The sequence below is a fragment of the Pteropus medius genome, unplaced genomic scaffold, assembly GCF_902729225.1.
Source record: "Pteropus medius unplaced genomic scaffold, Ma_sr-lr_union100, whole genome shotgun sequence".
NCBI classification, from domain to species: Eukaryota; Metazoa; Chordata; class Mammalia; order Chiroptera; family Pteropodidae; genus Pteropus; species Pteropus medius.
Genome location: NW_024353787.1, coordinates 2,437,902 through 2,454,411, shown reverse-complemented (window position 1 = coordinate 2,454,411; position 16,510 = coordinate 2,437,902). Strand labels below are relative to the sequence as shown.

The 16,510-nt window shown below is 39.9% G+C and overlaps 1 protein-coding gene and 1 pseudogene across 1 annotated transcript in view; one reads left to right on the top strand and one right to left on the bottom strand.

The window, feature by feature from the left end:
- Window positions 1-5,177: 5,177 nt before the first annotated feature.
- The window catches only part of THRAP3 (thyroid hormone receptor associated protein 3), a 63,259-nt gene continuing 51,926 nt past the window's right edge, over window positions 5,178-16,510 (top strand). The window contains exon 1 of the mRNA XM_039850965.1: window positions 5,178-5,327. The gene's annotated coding sequence lies outside the window, so the exon portion shown is untranslated. The remainder of the gene's footprint in view (window positions 5,328-16,510) is intronic.
- On the bottom strand, window positions 13,855-13,972 carry LOC120593328 (uncharacterized; annotated as a pseudogene).

The following is a 16,510-nucleotide window of genomic DNA, read 5'->3' as shown; positions in this document are numbered from 1 at the left end:
TTGAAGTGAAGCCCTGCCCTCTGGTTTGCTCAGAGATATGTGTGTGCACCGATGTGGGGGGTGTCACTCAGAACAGTCCTTCCAAGTGCCCTTGGGGAAATACAATATTCCCTTAAATGAACCTTTCATATCTCCACACCTTTGCACTTTCCTGCAACACTCCTCTCCTCCTTCAAGAACCAGCTCAAGTGCTTCATCTTTGGGAAGCCTTCCCTGCCCTTCCGAGACTGGTCAGATTGGTCACTGGAGACCTTGAGAACAGGGTTTGTATTGCATCTCATTTGTAAAATTTGTATCCCTTCTTATTTCATAAATGGAGCAGGAATTCAATCAAGACCTGAATTAATTTATATCATTTATATTGAGAACTTCTGTGCCAGGAGAATACAGAGGACACAGGACATGATACACAGTCCAGTTCAGAAAGAAAAACCAATGAATGGAAATTAATACAAATGCTAGCGTTAAGGTTTGAAGGTGATACTTAGATCCCACCCTCATCCTCACCCCCTCCCAAATTCAGACCACTTACTACCTTGACGAGAATGGGTGGTTTGGTTCTCCTGCAAAGCAGATATGGAAGTGAAGGTACTTTGGTTGATCTGAGCAATAGCAAAGGTAACCGCTCTTTTCCACAGGTGGCCTTTTCGATGGTCACACACTGGTGCTGAGCCTAGTCTGTTCTGATCTCCCTTACCATTTTCCTTCCTGCCCTGAGAACCTCTTGTACACAGTAGATAGCTCTATCAGCTACTTTCTGCTAGTCATGAGTGACAGAAGCCCAACTCAAACGATTTCATTTATTGGCTTACACATGAAAGAACCCAGAGGGGCTGCTAACTTCAGGCATGGCTAAATCAAGGGTTTAACTGGCATTGCTTGGAATTTCTTTTTCAACTCATGGCTCTGCTTTCCAACTAACTGTGTTAGGCCTCGTTCTCAAGAAGCCTCTCTCTAGTAGTGGCAGAAATGACCATTAACAAGTGCAGGCTGCTACTCTTCTGGTTTAGCAATCCCAAAAGAAAGTGAGAGTCCTTTTCACAGTGTTCTAGCATAGGTCTCAGGCTGATGCTCATTCTCTCTGCTTGCCTGGTTTGAGCCATCTGCCAATCACTGTGGCCAAAGGAATGAAATGTGCTGATCAGCCAGAGTCACCTGCTCACCCTGGAGCCAGGGTCGGGGAGGGAAGGCTTCTCAAAAGATTATCAGAGTGCTGCTACCAGAGGCTGAGCAGGCACAGCAACAGATGGCCACTCTATTTGTTCCCAGATTAGTGGAGGAATGGATGTGCAGAAGTTGTAACAAGGTAAGGGAGAATCTGACAAATGCAGAGGAGACTTGGGTTTCTCCTGAGGGAAGGAGAGTCCGTACTGACAAGATAAGCCTTTGATAGGTTGGGCCACTGGTGAGGAAGGGCATGAGCTGGCGTGAGAAGACGAGAAGCCCAGAGTATGGTCAAGAATAGCACAAATGATAGGAGCATTGTGTATGAAGGAGCTGAGGCTGATGAGGTCATGGAGGACAGACTGGGGAGGGTCTTGAGCTTACCTTTCATCCCTATGGAAATGGAGAACCTTTGAAAGTGAAGGTGAATCCCACCCTGAACACGCCTGATCCCATCTGATCTTGGAAGCTAAGCACAGAAGAAAGCGAAGGTGAAACTGGAGAGATTGTCAGAAGTTAGACCATGTGGGGCCTTGTAGATCACACTGGGGATTTAGAGTTTGAACCTGAGAGCCCTGGAGTCAGGAAACAACATAATCAAAGTTGTACTTGAGAGATAACTCTCTGATTACCTTCCTGAGGATGGCCTGGATGGAAAGAGGCAAGAAGCCAGGAGGCCAGGGAAGAGCTCTTAATCATAGCCAACACTTACATCCCCCTTACCCTGGCTCAGGCATTGTTCTAACCTGCTAAGACATAAGAAGGCCTGAAACAGAGTGGTAGGAAATTCAACAGAAGTTCTGGGGGCAGAAAACATTGGACTTTGTGACTGATGCCATATGATAGATGAGGTAGAAAAAGGAAGCCAGAATTCCTCTGAGATTTTGGTAGATCAGAAGGCTAGAGGAACTCCTTTTAGAAAAAGAGAAAGAACAAAGGAAAGTCCATACACATTTACTGCTGCCAATTCTGTGCCTAGCCCACAGGCCGTAGGAAGAAAAGAACAAGCTAGTTGTTGCTATCTAGGAGATGGCTCTCAGCAGGCGACACAGATCTGTAATGGACGATTTCAGTACATTGTGTGGGGAGATCTGCACAAGCAGAGTAGGGTAGGGAGGCAGCAATAGTACTTCCATCCACATAGCTGCTCAACCCAGAAACCTAGGGGTCTACCTTGATTCCTCCCTCCCTTATTCATCCAGTTGATCACCGAAATCTGTAGATTTGATCTCCTAAATATCTTTGATCATCTTTTTAATCTGCCAACTTTTCTTCATTCCCACTGAGAACACACTAGATCAAGCCACTGTGTCTTCTCATTTGGACTTCTATAACTTTCTAATTGGTTTCTCCATTTTCATTCTGGTTTGCCCTAATCCATTCTCACATTGTATCAGAATAATCCTTTAAAAAAGGAAACCTGAATCCCTTTCCTGCATATAAACCTTTCAGTTGCTTCCCATTGTTCTCAGAGTTAAGATTTAATATCCTCAACTTGGACTATCAGACCCACAAGGATCTGGCTCCTTATTACCTCACCAGGTTCCTGTGCTTTAGTTCTCATTACACTCCAGAGTCAATGGCAGGCCTAACAGTATTTAGGATGTGCCAGGTTCCTTCAGGCCACATGGCTTTCTCATGTGTTGTTCTTCCCATCTGGAACGCTCTTCCCCAATTCTTGGCCTGATTAATTACAAGTTTATGGGTCACTTACTCAGGGCAACCTCCTCTGACTTTCTAGCCTAAATCAAGACCTCCAGATTTTATGCCAAGAGTCAGCAAACTTCTGTAAAGCACAGATAGTAAATATTTTAAGCTTTGCAGGTCATAGAGTATCATAGCTACTTAAGTCTGTGTTGTAACAGCCATAGATAATACATAAACTAATTTATGGATGCCGAACTTTGTATTTTATATATATTTTTCGTGTCATGAAATATTAGTCTTCTTTTGAATTTTTTCCCCCCCATTTAAAAACATAAAAGCAGTTCCTAGCTTCTGGCCATACAAAGACAGGAGGCAGGTTGGAATTAGCCAGTAGACTGTAGTTTGTGACCCCTGTTCTATATTGTCACAGTATATACCATATACTCTGTGTGGCACTTATCACAGTGATAATTAATTATGCATGTGCTAGACTTTGTAATGTTGTCTCTCCAGTTGGAAGTAAGCTCTTGTGAAAGCAGGGAATACATTTGTTTTATTTATCATTTTCCTCCTGGGCTTTTAGTACAAGGCCTTGCCCATAGCAGTTGCTCAATATGTGAATGGAGTAGTAAGGTGTTCTCTTCCTTGAGAGGAACTCAGAGCTTAGTGGAGAATACAGACATGAGAACAATGAACTACACAATTAACTAGGTAATGCTGTATTGAAGGGAAGAAGAGTTCAGTTTTTGGCAGGTTTAGTTTGAGATACCAGTGGGAACTTAGGGGATGGTGATTCTCAAACATCTGGGACTATGAGTTGATACTAAGATGTAGATAAGGGAGTAAAATGCATAGAAGAGATGTAAAAAGCTACCTGAGTATGCCAAAGGGAGAGGTCACTCAGGGAAAGAGTCTGAATGAGGAGAGGAGGAGGAGGCTGGTACTGTGGGATGTTTCTGAGCCAGGAAAGTGGGAGAGGTGGGAGAGAAGAAGGGATCCAGCATAGAGTATTTTAGAAAATCAGAGGAATGATTGTGTTATGTCTTTTACCTCTGTGTTCATAGATTTTGCACCGGGTGTGACATGTAGTAAACACTCAGAAAAACCTGTGAATTGAAAATTAAATTGAATCAGAACCTTGCAAGCAGCTCTAAACAGCATGCAGCCCACAGGAAGTACTCAAAGGAGGAAGAAAACATAAGTAGTGTGGAAGGAATGTTGCTGAGGCCAGTAAAGGTAAGGAGTGATGTGCCAGGGTCTGACACTTGAGTTGAGCCTGGTAAGCTTCTCCCGCAGGAATCAGTAGATACCTTCAATATTTATTCATATCTACTTTGTTTACTTTGCCTTGGGAATGCAGAAGTCCATCAGAACTAATCTGTTCTCAAAGAGCTCAGTCTGGTGGGGAAGACAAATACAGGCCCTGATAATTTCAGAACAAAATTCAAAGGTACTGTAAGAGTACGGGAAGGAGATTGAAAAATTGGAAGGCTTCGCGGAAGAGGGGACATCTGAACTCTGTATTTAAAGGTTCGAGTTCACTAGGGCAGGAATTCCAGCAAAAATTGGCTTATGCAAAACCCTGATAAATGCAGTGGTTTGCAAACCTGTTTGTGCCAAAGAATCTTTGCAGGAGTCTGTTTCTAATGCAGATTACAAGGCTACACTCCAGGAAACTTCCGGTTTAATAGGTGAGTGGCATCCATTTTAACAAGCTTCACAGGACACTTTCGTAAAAAGTCTTTCGGTGCTCCTGTTGTCATGGAAGGCGGGAATGGGGTTGGGAGCCGAGGAGATGGGAGATGAGGCTAGAGAGAGCTTTGCCCATCCGGGCTCCAGGATCTTCGAAGTCAAACTATCACAATAAAAACAACTCCATTTGCGACGCGCTTTCAGTGTACTAGACGACTTCATGTGCCTTTGTCCGAACCTCGCAACAAGTCTGTGGGGTAGAAACTACAAGTCTCAATTCACAGGGAAGGAAACAGGCTGAGAAAGGGGAGACAATATGCTCAAGGTCATAAAGCGAGAGGTGGCCCGTTAGGGATTGAAAGCCAGGAGACCAGATTCTCAGCTCAGAAGCTTTTCGACAGCAAAAGAAGGCCGCGAGTGGGTGGGGCCGAGACCCTCCCTCCAGACTGGTTCCAAAATGGTGGGGGCAGTGGCGTCAGCAACGCTTCCGCCCCTTCCGTCCACCTCCCTCCTTCCTCTCCAGGCCACCCAGGCGGGGGGAGGGGATGGAACGGAGCAACCCACGTGACTGCCGACAACCTGGCGCGTGACGCAAAGCGGCGGGCCCAACGCTCGCCTTCCCTTGTGGGAAATGTAGTTGAGAACATCATCAAGTTGGCAAGGAGAGACGAATTTAGGACTACACTTCCCAGGAGGCAGCGAGGCGACGCCGCCGCTGCCCCCGTCGTAGAGCGGGGACGCGGGGCGCGCTGTCGGGCGGGGGCGAGGTTCGGGCCGGTTGTGCCGTTGCGAGGCTGCAGCTGCGATCGCTGTGGTGGGCCCAGGTGAGTGAGCCCCTCGAATAGGAACCGGGGCAGTTTGACCAGCTCCAGTCGTTTCGTCTTTTACCTTTTCTCCTTGGCGGCTGGCTCAGTGTCCCCAGGCCGGCCTGGCGCGGAGCCGCTCCCCCGCGCCTACCTCCTGGCCTTCTCTGAGCGGGCCCCACTCCCTCCGACTCCTCCCCCTCTCCTCCCTACTGGGCTTCCCCTCTCTCCGGCCTAGCTCCCGACGCTCAGGGCCGCCTTTTTTCCGGAGCTTCTTTCTACCTTTCTCTTTCTTGTAAGCTGCCGCGGAGCGGCTTTCACCTCCTCCTCCCTCACCCTTTCTTTAGTTGTCTGAACCTAATTATTTGGATTTCTCTTTTTCCCGGAACTCTTGAGTGCCTTTACCCCCGCCCCCCACTAGTCTCCATTGGCCTGGTTCTGTTTTCCCTTAGGGCGCATGTGGCTGGCAGTCAGTAATGTTCGTACCTCTTCCGTTCTTTTCTGCTGTGTGGCCAGAGGAGGCATAGTCCAAGTTTATCTGCCACGGGAACATTTGTGCGCCTTCTTTTATTTCAGTACCTTTGGCTGGAGAGGCCGACTTGCATTCCAGTGGTAATCGGCGTGTGTTTTGCTTATATGAGGCAATTTTCTTAATTTTCTCTGCCTCCCTTAGCACCTAACCAACTTTTATCAGCTGTTCATTTGCTTTTCTAAATCTTAGGGGAGGAGCATGGCGGCATAAGCTGGCGAGTAGCGCCGGCTCCTAGAAGTTGGAAGCCATCAGTGATAGTACAGGGAGATTGTTACGGAGAAATTGTTAATTGGATTGAAGGAAAGGCTTCAGAGTATGGTAGAGCCTGAGAGGAGAGAGCCAGTGAAGCTTCAGGTGACAGCGTAACAGAAGGGTTCTGGAGCCGGCTTGCCTTGGTTCAAATTTTGGCTCCGCCAGCTTTTGATTTTAAGTCAAGGGGCTTCACTTCCAGGTGCCTCAGTTTCCTTATCTACAAAATAGCGGTAACTGTGACCACTTTCTAGGATTATTGTGAAGATTAAATGAGATTAAATTGAAAATCGCTTAGCTCATCTGATGTGTATTAAACACTATTATTATTGTCACTATCATTCATAGGATTGCTGGATTGTGGGCCCAGAGTGGAAACGCATGTATCGCAACATTATTTTCCTTCTCTTTCAGATGGCCCTTTCTTTTTTTGTTTATGGGAATACTGTGCGTTGTAGTCTGTCCTGTTATCTAGACAGCCTTAGGTGTGTATCATATAGAAGCCTATTAGAGAGCCATATATGGCTGCTGCCATGAACAGTTTGTGGAGCACATTGGGCTTAGTTCTTTGCTGGGGATGTTTTGTGAACAAACATACACACACTTTAGCAATATCAAGAACTATTTTTTTCTGCAGACAGGCTCGATTGTATTTTGTAGAAGAGGTGAGTTGAAGTTTCTATAAGATGCTATTTAACTGAAAACCTTTATGTCCAATACAATTCCGTCTTTGTTTTTTAAACCTTTACATGAGTGAAAGCCCTTCAGTTTTAGAGACTGATGTTTTTGGAGACTAAGTACAATCCAATTTTAGCGGTGATAGTGGTGGCAGTAGTAATAGCAACAGTGGTAGTATAAGTTTTTAACATATTTCTTTCATACCAGGTACAGGCACTTTTCGAATTTGGTTTAGCCAGTGAAGTTACAGATTGCAAAAGGAATGTCCTTTTTGTACTGAGAAATTGGAGGGAGGAGGCTTGGAGTATTTCTGAGATTAACACCGAGATGGGGAGAGATGAGGCTGAGTGGGAGAGAGTTTAAGATGTACAATTTGTTTTTTAGTGTAAATGATGTTAACCACCAAGAATCTTGAGGTGCTAGCCTGTTTCTATTGGGCATAATGACATCCCGAATTGAAGGAAGTGTTGTTAATGCTGTTCTCTCAAATACTAGATTTTGCTTCACACATTCTGTAAACATCTAAGATTGATTCAGTGTTTGTTTGATAGATTCAACAAATAGTGCCTGAGGACCTACCCCCTGTTCTAGGCGCTGGGAATACAGGGGCTGTGAGACAGAAGGGGTCCTGCCTTTTGGGAATTTACAGTATAGTGGAAGAAGACAACAGGTAAAATACAAGTTAAGAGTGATGTGGCAGTATCAAGCAGGGAATTCGACTAGACACTGAAAAAAGAGACCTGAGGTTGGTTGGAGAATTATTTTATTTTATTTATTTTATTTTATTTATTTTATTTTATTTTATATTTTATTTTATTTTATTTTGTTAGTTTCAAGTAGGAGAATTTCTTCTTGATGGTAGTGAAGAGACAGTTTTAGTTTCATAGGGTTGCAGGAAAATGTTCTAGGTGGAGGGAACAGCAAGTGCCAAAACTTGAAGATGGGAAGAATTTAGCATGCTTTTAGAACAGAAAAGGCCAATTGTGGCTGACAACAAAGAAGAGTGGTTAAATATCAGATGGAGAGCTAAGGTTTTTGAGGAAGCCCTTGAAGCCTTCTGGTGGATGGGAGGGATTGCCGTCTGATTTATATTTTAAAATCACTTTCGCAGAGGTGTGGAAAATAGATTATGGTTATCAATTAATTGATATCAATTGTGGATATCAATTAAGAGGCCATTGTACTAGTCCAGGCTGGTGATGGTGGATGCCTGAAGTAGATTGATGGAGTAGAGATGTATCCATGAGAAGAAACAGGGTTTGGAGATTGCGTAGGTTTAATGTTCTCTGTTCTTAATCTGTGGTCTGTGGACTATAGGGAGCTCATGGGTTCTGTAAAATTTTTGTGAGAGAGTGCATATTCTGAAAGGATTGTTACCTTCTGTCATGTTCCTTAGTATCAAAGTGTTAAGAACCACCGCTATAAGAGCTGTACTGTAGGTTTATAACCCATAAAGTAAGGAGAGTAAGAGTCATGGGTACCCTTTCTAAAAGATTAACTTTCTTTTATTAGTCTTGCAGGGAACTTTTTTTAAATCAAGATTAAGTGCTGTGCCATAGAACTCATCTTTTAGTTTCTTTTTGTCTAGAAGTCTGCGCTGATGTACATACTGTGGAAGCTGAATGTTAGTGAACTCAGTTTCACAAAAATACTTCCCAATGTTTTCTTCCATCGGGTTTTGTTTACAGTTCCTAGTTTGGTAGAAGAAATGGAGCACCTTTAGTGTGTGAAGAGTAGGATAATTTCTTGCTTTCCTTCAACAATTAGGGGTTTCAGATGTATAGGCATATTTTGTAATGTATTTTCAGATGATAGTGTGTTATTGGAAGCATAGGGTGTGCTTTCTGTCTCAGAGCTCTCCCACTCAAAGAACCAGGTATTTTTCTTTTTATGACAGAGGCTGAAAACTGAAGGCTCATGGACTGAAAGCTTGCAGATGTGTTTTGTTTGGCTCATAGAGTGTTGTAAATTTGAATTCGTTGTCAACATTAAAAAATTAGGGAGATTTCACATAAAAATCTGGATTCAGGCTGCTTTTGAAAAATCAGATCTGGCAGCCATGGACCTGTGTTTTGGCTTTGCAGCAGCTATTTTTTGTAGTTGGGGCACGTCCTCTCCAGTTTGTCACAGACCTCACCACAGCCTGACATGTATCCCTGACGTGGAGCAGTGTTAGTTGACACTTATCTTACACTTTTATATTACTTTATTACTTGTCTGTGGGCATTTTAATTTGCTATCCTTGTTCTAGGTATATAAGTCTCTAAATCCCCCACTTAAAGTCATTCTGCTGTCTTAATGTTACATCATGATTAAAAATTTTTTTTTTTTCTGTCTTGGTTCCTCTTTCTAAAAAGAAGGAAATTTTAGTAAGGTTAGTAGAGGGAGCTGAAGTGGCATATTTGGGGGGGGAGGCACCCAGCACATTGAATTATTTTGTTTCCAAACTAAAGAAACCCAAGGACTTTAGAAAGCATTGATCTGACCCCTGCCCATGCCTTTTAGCTGGCATATGTGCAGTGTCCTCATTTTTGTTCTGCCTGATTTGCTTTTTAGCTTCTGGAATGTCGTAACTGCATAACTTGGCTCGTTTCAGAAGATAGAAGGCCAAGCAAAGAGAAGTTGCTGTGTGTCTAATTAGAAGACTTTTGGTTCCTGTCCTGAGGCATAAGAACCAGTTGTTTTCTTTTAAAATAAAAAGCCTCTGTGAAGTCCACTGCTTTGCTTTCAGTAATTCTTCATGGTTTTTTTTTTTTTTGAGGGTTTAATACCTCAGTTTTCTTTTTCTCTCTTTTAATAAATAAGGGCAGAATAAATAAAGGATTGGTAGAGGAAATCATAGAGGTGAGACTGCTTTTTAAAGTTACCCAGGAGATTTCTTCACTTCAGGGCTCTCCTTTACATCAGGACTTCCTCAGAAGATGGTCCTAGTGTATCCAAATTATGTGTCTTAGTTTCTTGACTAATATGTTTGGCTACCAGACTATGGGCTATCAGGGAAGAAAAAATCATTAAAAATGAAGGAGAAATCAGATTTAAAAAAATGGAGATTGAAGTAGTTGGTCAGATGCCAGAGTCAGAAGGCCCAAAAGAAAGAGAATTGGGTAATTTTTTTAACGTAAGACATTCTTGTTTCAGATATAATAGTGATTCTTTACAAAGCCTTGTTTTCTGTACTCTGAAGTTTTTACTGCTTAGCTGTCAAGGAGTTACTGTATCACACTTTCAGTTTTGGCCATTTTGATGTCCCTTTATATGCATGTAACCTATCTGTAATAGTACTCCCTTCAACTGATAATTCCCCCCCAACTGTGCATTGTTACCGTGGGATATTGTTATTTATTTCTAATCTATTGCGTCTCTATCTCTTTAGAGAGTAAAGCAGAGAGATTTGTTTGATTCATTGCTGAATTCTCACATCTGAGACAACTCTGTCACAAAGAAGAGGCTTAGTAAATATTGAAAGAAAGGATGAATTAATATGGGAATAAATAGATGGCTGTCTGGGTGGCTGTTTTGAAGGGCTTCCACTATCAAGTCCTAGTTTATTAAGATTTTTTTTTTTTTTAGCTTGAAAGTAATTTGTATGGTGGTGGGTGGGGAAATTGCAAAGGGGCTAGAGGTGGTACTTTCTGGACTGATGGAAATAGTCTCTATTTTAGATGGGGGCTATTTATACATTTTATTTTGTCAAAACTCACCAAACTATATTCTTAAAATATGTCTTACCTATTGAGTTATAAAGTTGATTTTATAACAATTTGTGTTCAAAACCAATCCTCTAAAGCCTGTTCTGTAAAACCGAGGTAACTCAATATAAATAGGTTGTGATGATGATTGTTTAGTAACTTTAGCCAAGTATAGATTGAATAGGAGATTTTAAAATAATTCTGTTTGGATTGAAGAGGTACCTTAGGAGCTGTTTAGGAAAGAGACTGAGCTGGCAGAGCTCTGAGCACCCCCCACCCCCATTTCAGTAAGAGCAGTTGTGCATTGCTATTTTATATTTTGGGATTTCATTTTTAAAAAGATAAATCTGAGTTCCCTATGACCTTCCAACTCCTACACCAGGGTTTAGTTAAGCAAGGCATAGCCTGTAAAACCGTTGGTGGGGGCAGGCAGTTGTTAGTTTTGTTCTCCCTTACTCACAGATAAGTGCTTGTTGAAAAAATTCAGACATTGCAGAAATACATTAGGTAGAAAGTAAAAGTTTCTTATAATGCCATCTCTTTAGGCCACTGTTAATAGTTTGGATTGGGTATATAGAAGAGATTTCTATTGTGTATATGTGATTTTCTTTTTCTTTTGGTGCTAGGTATTTTCGAATAGTAAAGGTAGACAGGAACCATGGGGGAAATAAAGATAAACCTCTCTAGTTTATTATGAAAGCTTAATACTTAAAACCTTCCTTCAGAAGTGTGTTGTTTGTGCTAGTTCTCTTGTTTTCCTGGAATATTTAGAAGGTGAAATGTTGATTATTGGATTAATGCTTTGTCTTTGTTCATAGCATAGAACTTTAGCTTGTCTATTCTTTTCCTTTATTTCTATTCAGGCTTATTAGTCATTTAAATATATTTTTAAATTAATTTTAATTAATTTCAAGTATAATTTAAATATGTTTTTGCTGGACATGTTACCTTCAGCAAGTAAGAATTGTTTCACCATTCAACCACCGTGGGGCAGTTAAAGTGGCCTTGAATATAGCGCCATATTGAATGACAATAACGAATGAGGAAGAGAGTATATTTAATTGATTATTGGCTTCTTGTCTCCCTTTTTTGCTGTGGAGGCTGCTTAGTGTTGGAGGATGCATACATGATGAAAATAGATTAATAGGGAGTATTTTTTCATTTTTAGCAAAATATTTTCAACCCAAGTGTTCATTTAATAGGACATGCTTGTGGAGGTGTATGATCTGTGGTACCTAGAGGCCTGGTTTTCCCAGATGAATGTGATGAGAAATGGAAGTCTTTGCTTTCTCTCAGAAGCTTTTTTTTAAACTGGGACTTTGGGGCAAGTTGCTTAATTCTTTAGCATATCCGTTCAATTTCAAATGGCAGTAGAAATCTCTGTTTACTTCCAGTAGGGTTATTGTGATGGTTAATTTTGAAAATTAGATTATCTTGGCAAAATACCACATGAGAGCCAGAGCGATTAAATCAACAATGAGATACCATTTTCTCTCTTGGATCTCCATCATGATAAAAAACAATATAACGGTTATTGTTGGTGAGGTTGTGGGGAAATGGATAGCCTCAAATTCTGCTGCTAGCACTATAAATTGCTGTAGACTTTCTGGAGAACAACAATATATATCTGTTACATACAGTATATATCTGTTATATACAGTTTTAGGAACATAAAGAAATAATTGGACAGGTCCTTATAGAGAATCATCACTGTTTATGTTAAGTGAAAAATTGAAAGCAACCTAAATGTACAACCCTAAGGGCCCGCTTATGTTCTAGTACATTTTACACAGTACAATGCTAGGAAGAAAAGAGATATAGATTGGAGAACCATATTTGTTGACATCATACAACGAATAAAAAAATGCCCAGGAGCCAAGATTTTGTTTGGTTCAAAAACCTTTGTGACTCTCCATTTCCTACTTAGTGTTTATTAAATATATACAGAGCTTTATTTAGCTTTTTGGGGAGAGAAATGTAACCTTGAGTATGTAGTCTGCAGTCTAGATCTGCAGTCCATTTCAGTAGCCACTAGCCACATGTGGCAAGTTAAATTTAAGTTAGTTAAATATAATTTTTATACTAGCCATATTTTAGGTGGTCAGTAGGAACTGCCATACTGAACAGTGTAGATTATAGAGCGTTTCCATTAATCTCAGAAAGTTCTGTTGGCAGCACTGCTGTAAATTGCCTTTTCACATTTTTGTTACCATCTCTTCTACCTATCATAGGTGGGGCCTCATACTAGTTGCAGATTTCTCCCCTTAGATTTCACAGAGGAGTTTTGGACTTTCCTTTGGCTGTCATTTATGTATCACTATTTTCCTACTATTTAGCCCACAATGGGTTTGTTAAGAATGCAGAGAGAATGCTGTTATCTCTGACCAACACTCTGGATTAGGATTTTTTTAACCTGTTATAGAGCTTCTGTTCTTCACTTTAACAACATCTAGGACAGGATGAGCAGGACCTGGAATTTGGATTGATGCAAGAACTGTATTTTTTCCCTCTTTGGAAATTAGGCATTAAATACTTATTAAATGCCTAAATGCTACGCATTTATTAGACTGAAAATAATGTGGTATACAGAATCTTTACTGATAAACTTTTAGATTTAATTTCTACCTAGATTAGTTATTTTTTAGAAGTGAACTAAAATCAGGGCTTCATTGTTGTCTTCAGGATATTGAATATTTGAGTTGAAGCTTAATTCATTTAAGGGCTATGGTAGACAAATCTATTTCTACCGAGTTAGTGTTTTTACAGTTGTGATGATTTCACTGAATGGAGCTAAAACGAACTTTTAGAAGATTTATTCAGCAATACTTTTAGAAGATTTAGTCTGATAAGGTGGCTTTTAAATTTCTGGCATCCTGGTAAGGCTCATGTTTCCTTCATACTGGGTAGGTGAATTACGCTGCATCAAGTAGTTTAGCAGGAATGACAATTTGATTAATTTTTTCCTCTAACATTTTGTAACGAAAGATGTCAGGCATACAGAGAAGTTGAAGGAATTGTAGTCAGTACCCATATGCCCATCACCTAGTTTATATATTTGTTAGTGTTTTGTTATATGTGCTTTATCACATATCTTAACACTTATGACTCCATCTTATTTTTTCAAATTTTTATTGTGGCAAAATATAAATTTTGCCATGTAAATAATTTTTAAATGTACAGTTCACTTCAAATACATTCATTTTGTTGTGCAACCATCACCACTACTCATCTCCAGAATTCTTTCATTTTGCTAAACTGAAACTCTATACCCATTAAACAGTAACTCCCCATTCTCTCTTTCCAGTAGCCTCTGACAACCACAATTCTACTTACTGTCTCTAAGATTTTTTTTTTTTTTTTTTGATAAGGTTTTATATATTTTTTTATTTTTATTTTTTTATGCCTACAGCACCTGGCATTCTAGATGTTCTCCCATTCAAGTACTAACCAGGCCCGACCCTGCTTAGCTTCTGAGATCAGATGAGATCCAGCATGTTCAGGGTGGCATGGCTATAGACTGTATCTAAGATTATGACTGCTCAGTGGAATCATCCAGTATTTGTCTTTTTGTGACTACCTTATTTCATTTGGCATGGTGTCCTCAAGGTTCATCCACCTTGTAGCATATCAGAATTTCCTTCCTTTTTTAAGGCTGGGTAATACTCCATTGAATGATCCACATTTTGCTTATCGAACCATCAATAGATGCTTTGGTTGCTTGCACATTTAGCTATCGTGAATAATGCCGCTACGAATGTATCTGTACAAATATCTCTTCAAGACCCTGCTTTCAGTTCTTTTGCATGTATGCAGAAGTGGAATTACTGGATCATATGGTAATTCTCTGTTTAATTTTTTGAGGAACCACTATACTGTACTTTTATTCTACATCCTTGCCAACACTTTTGGTAGCCATCTTAATGGATAAGAAGTGGTATCATAGTTTAGATTTGTATTTCCCTGTGAGTGTTTAGAGCATCTTTTCATGTGCTTATGGCAATTGGAGAGATGTTTATTGAAGTCTTTTGCCCATTTCCCATCTTTTTTTGAAGCATTTTAAAGTTAAGTTGTAGATATAAGTACCTTTCACACCTGAACACTTTAACATGCCAATAAATAGCTAGAATATAGTATTTGCTTAAGATTCCCTTTTTTTTTGTGGTGGGGGAGAGGGAGGTAAAATTTACACAACTGAAATGTGACCATTATTTCTGTAATTTACAAGTGCTTGGGTCTGGGAATAGCTCTCTTCCTCACATTTAATGATTGTTTTTAGTTGTATTTATTTTTGTCAAATTTATATTGTAACCATATAATTATATCTTTTTGAAACAGGACACTATTGAGAGGGGGATGCTATTAATATGCTGGAACAACAGGTGTAAACTGACTATATTGAGCAAACCTGGATATAAGGTCAACCTAAATATTAAAGAAGCACTTTCATAGATTGAGTTTTTTTTTTTTTTCAGAGTAAATGCTTATGTAAGGACTTTACATGCATTATCTCATTTAGTCCTGTACTTTAAAAGATAAGTGAAGAGCTATTTGTTTTACAAATGATGAAGCTGAGGCAGAAAAGGTTAATTTAGGGAGATAGGATTTGAGCCTAGGTCTGACTCTGAACCTCCATTCAGCCACTGTGCTATACTGCTCAGAATAAGGATCCAGGGAGTAGATTGACCAATAAATTAGGACAGAGTCCTCAGATAATAAAACATCTATGTGTTAGTGTCATGCTTATAAGATCCAAAGTTAAATTATTTAACTCCTATTCAGGAATAATAGACGTGAATCCACCAGCTGACAAAGGCTTTTTGATTCACCTTGATGCAAGTAGAATGACAGAACATATTTCAGAATTGATAATATTTGTCTAGCTTTTTGTATCTTTATCTTTAAAATGAAAATACACCTTTCTTCCTTCCTTTGAGAGAATTACAGCGTATATATTTGACAGTAATATAAATAATACATGAAAAATTATCAATTCAGTATCTTATGATACTTAGAATAGTCACCTACTGTCATTTATTATTAAATGGTTTGGATGTGTGAAAGTAATGAAAATCTTGTGTCACGCGAGTTTAGGCACAAATGGAACTGAGGACCTCTAGTGCTATTGTAACAGTTGAGTAAACAGTGCTGGTTGAGCACAGTAGAAATTCTCAAATGTAATTATTTTATTTTTATTTATTTACTTAGGCGAGGTAACCCTTGGTTGACTTCACAGATTGCAAAGACCTTGTCAGTTTGCAATCCCTTATTTTTTATTTTTTAAGCTTACAACACCTGGTCTTCCTAGGTGGTCTCCCATCCAAGTACTAACCAGGCCTGACCCTGCTTAGCTCACGAGATTGGGCTTGTTCAGGATGGCATGGCTGTAGACTGAAATGTAATTATTTTAAACTCCACTTGAGTTTAGCCATTGCAGTGATTAGTCTCTCAACAAATCATTGTTGGACTCTTGGTTTAGAAGCAGTGGATTTGAAATTTATTGAATGAGTTATACAGAAGAATGTCTTTAACTGTTGCAAATGCTTTGTCATATCAGTTATGATCATTATTTTTGGGACATCTCTTTGAGAGAAGGAAGCTTAATGAAAAAAATTTTAACATGGTTAACCCAAAGTGCAAGCTTTCTGATAAAACTTGATACCTACCCTGATCGTAAACTTGTTCAGGTATTTGCATCCATGAGCCATGAATGTAAGTGAAAGATAAGTGAAAGATAAATTAATTTCAGAGTTGTCAACTAAATTATTACTGTGGTTATTAGGAAACTAAGATTTTATATGCTAGTCAACTGTATACATGAGCTGTAACTTCATGTGCATTATGTTATTCCAGCTGGAATTTTGACCTTGCTTTTCTCACCTGTTGTTGTTCTGGTAACTAGCCTCAGAGCTGCCAACAAGAGGTGCTTTCTGAGGAGGACAGAATCTTTGGTTTCCTTGTTGAGTATGAAATATTGCTGCAAAAGACTTGTAAGGGATACGTACAGACTTTATCTTCTGGATTGTTCGTCCTCTTCCCTTTACTCCTTTTACTGTGTA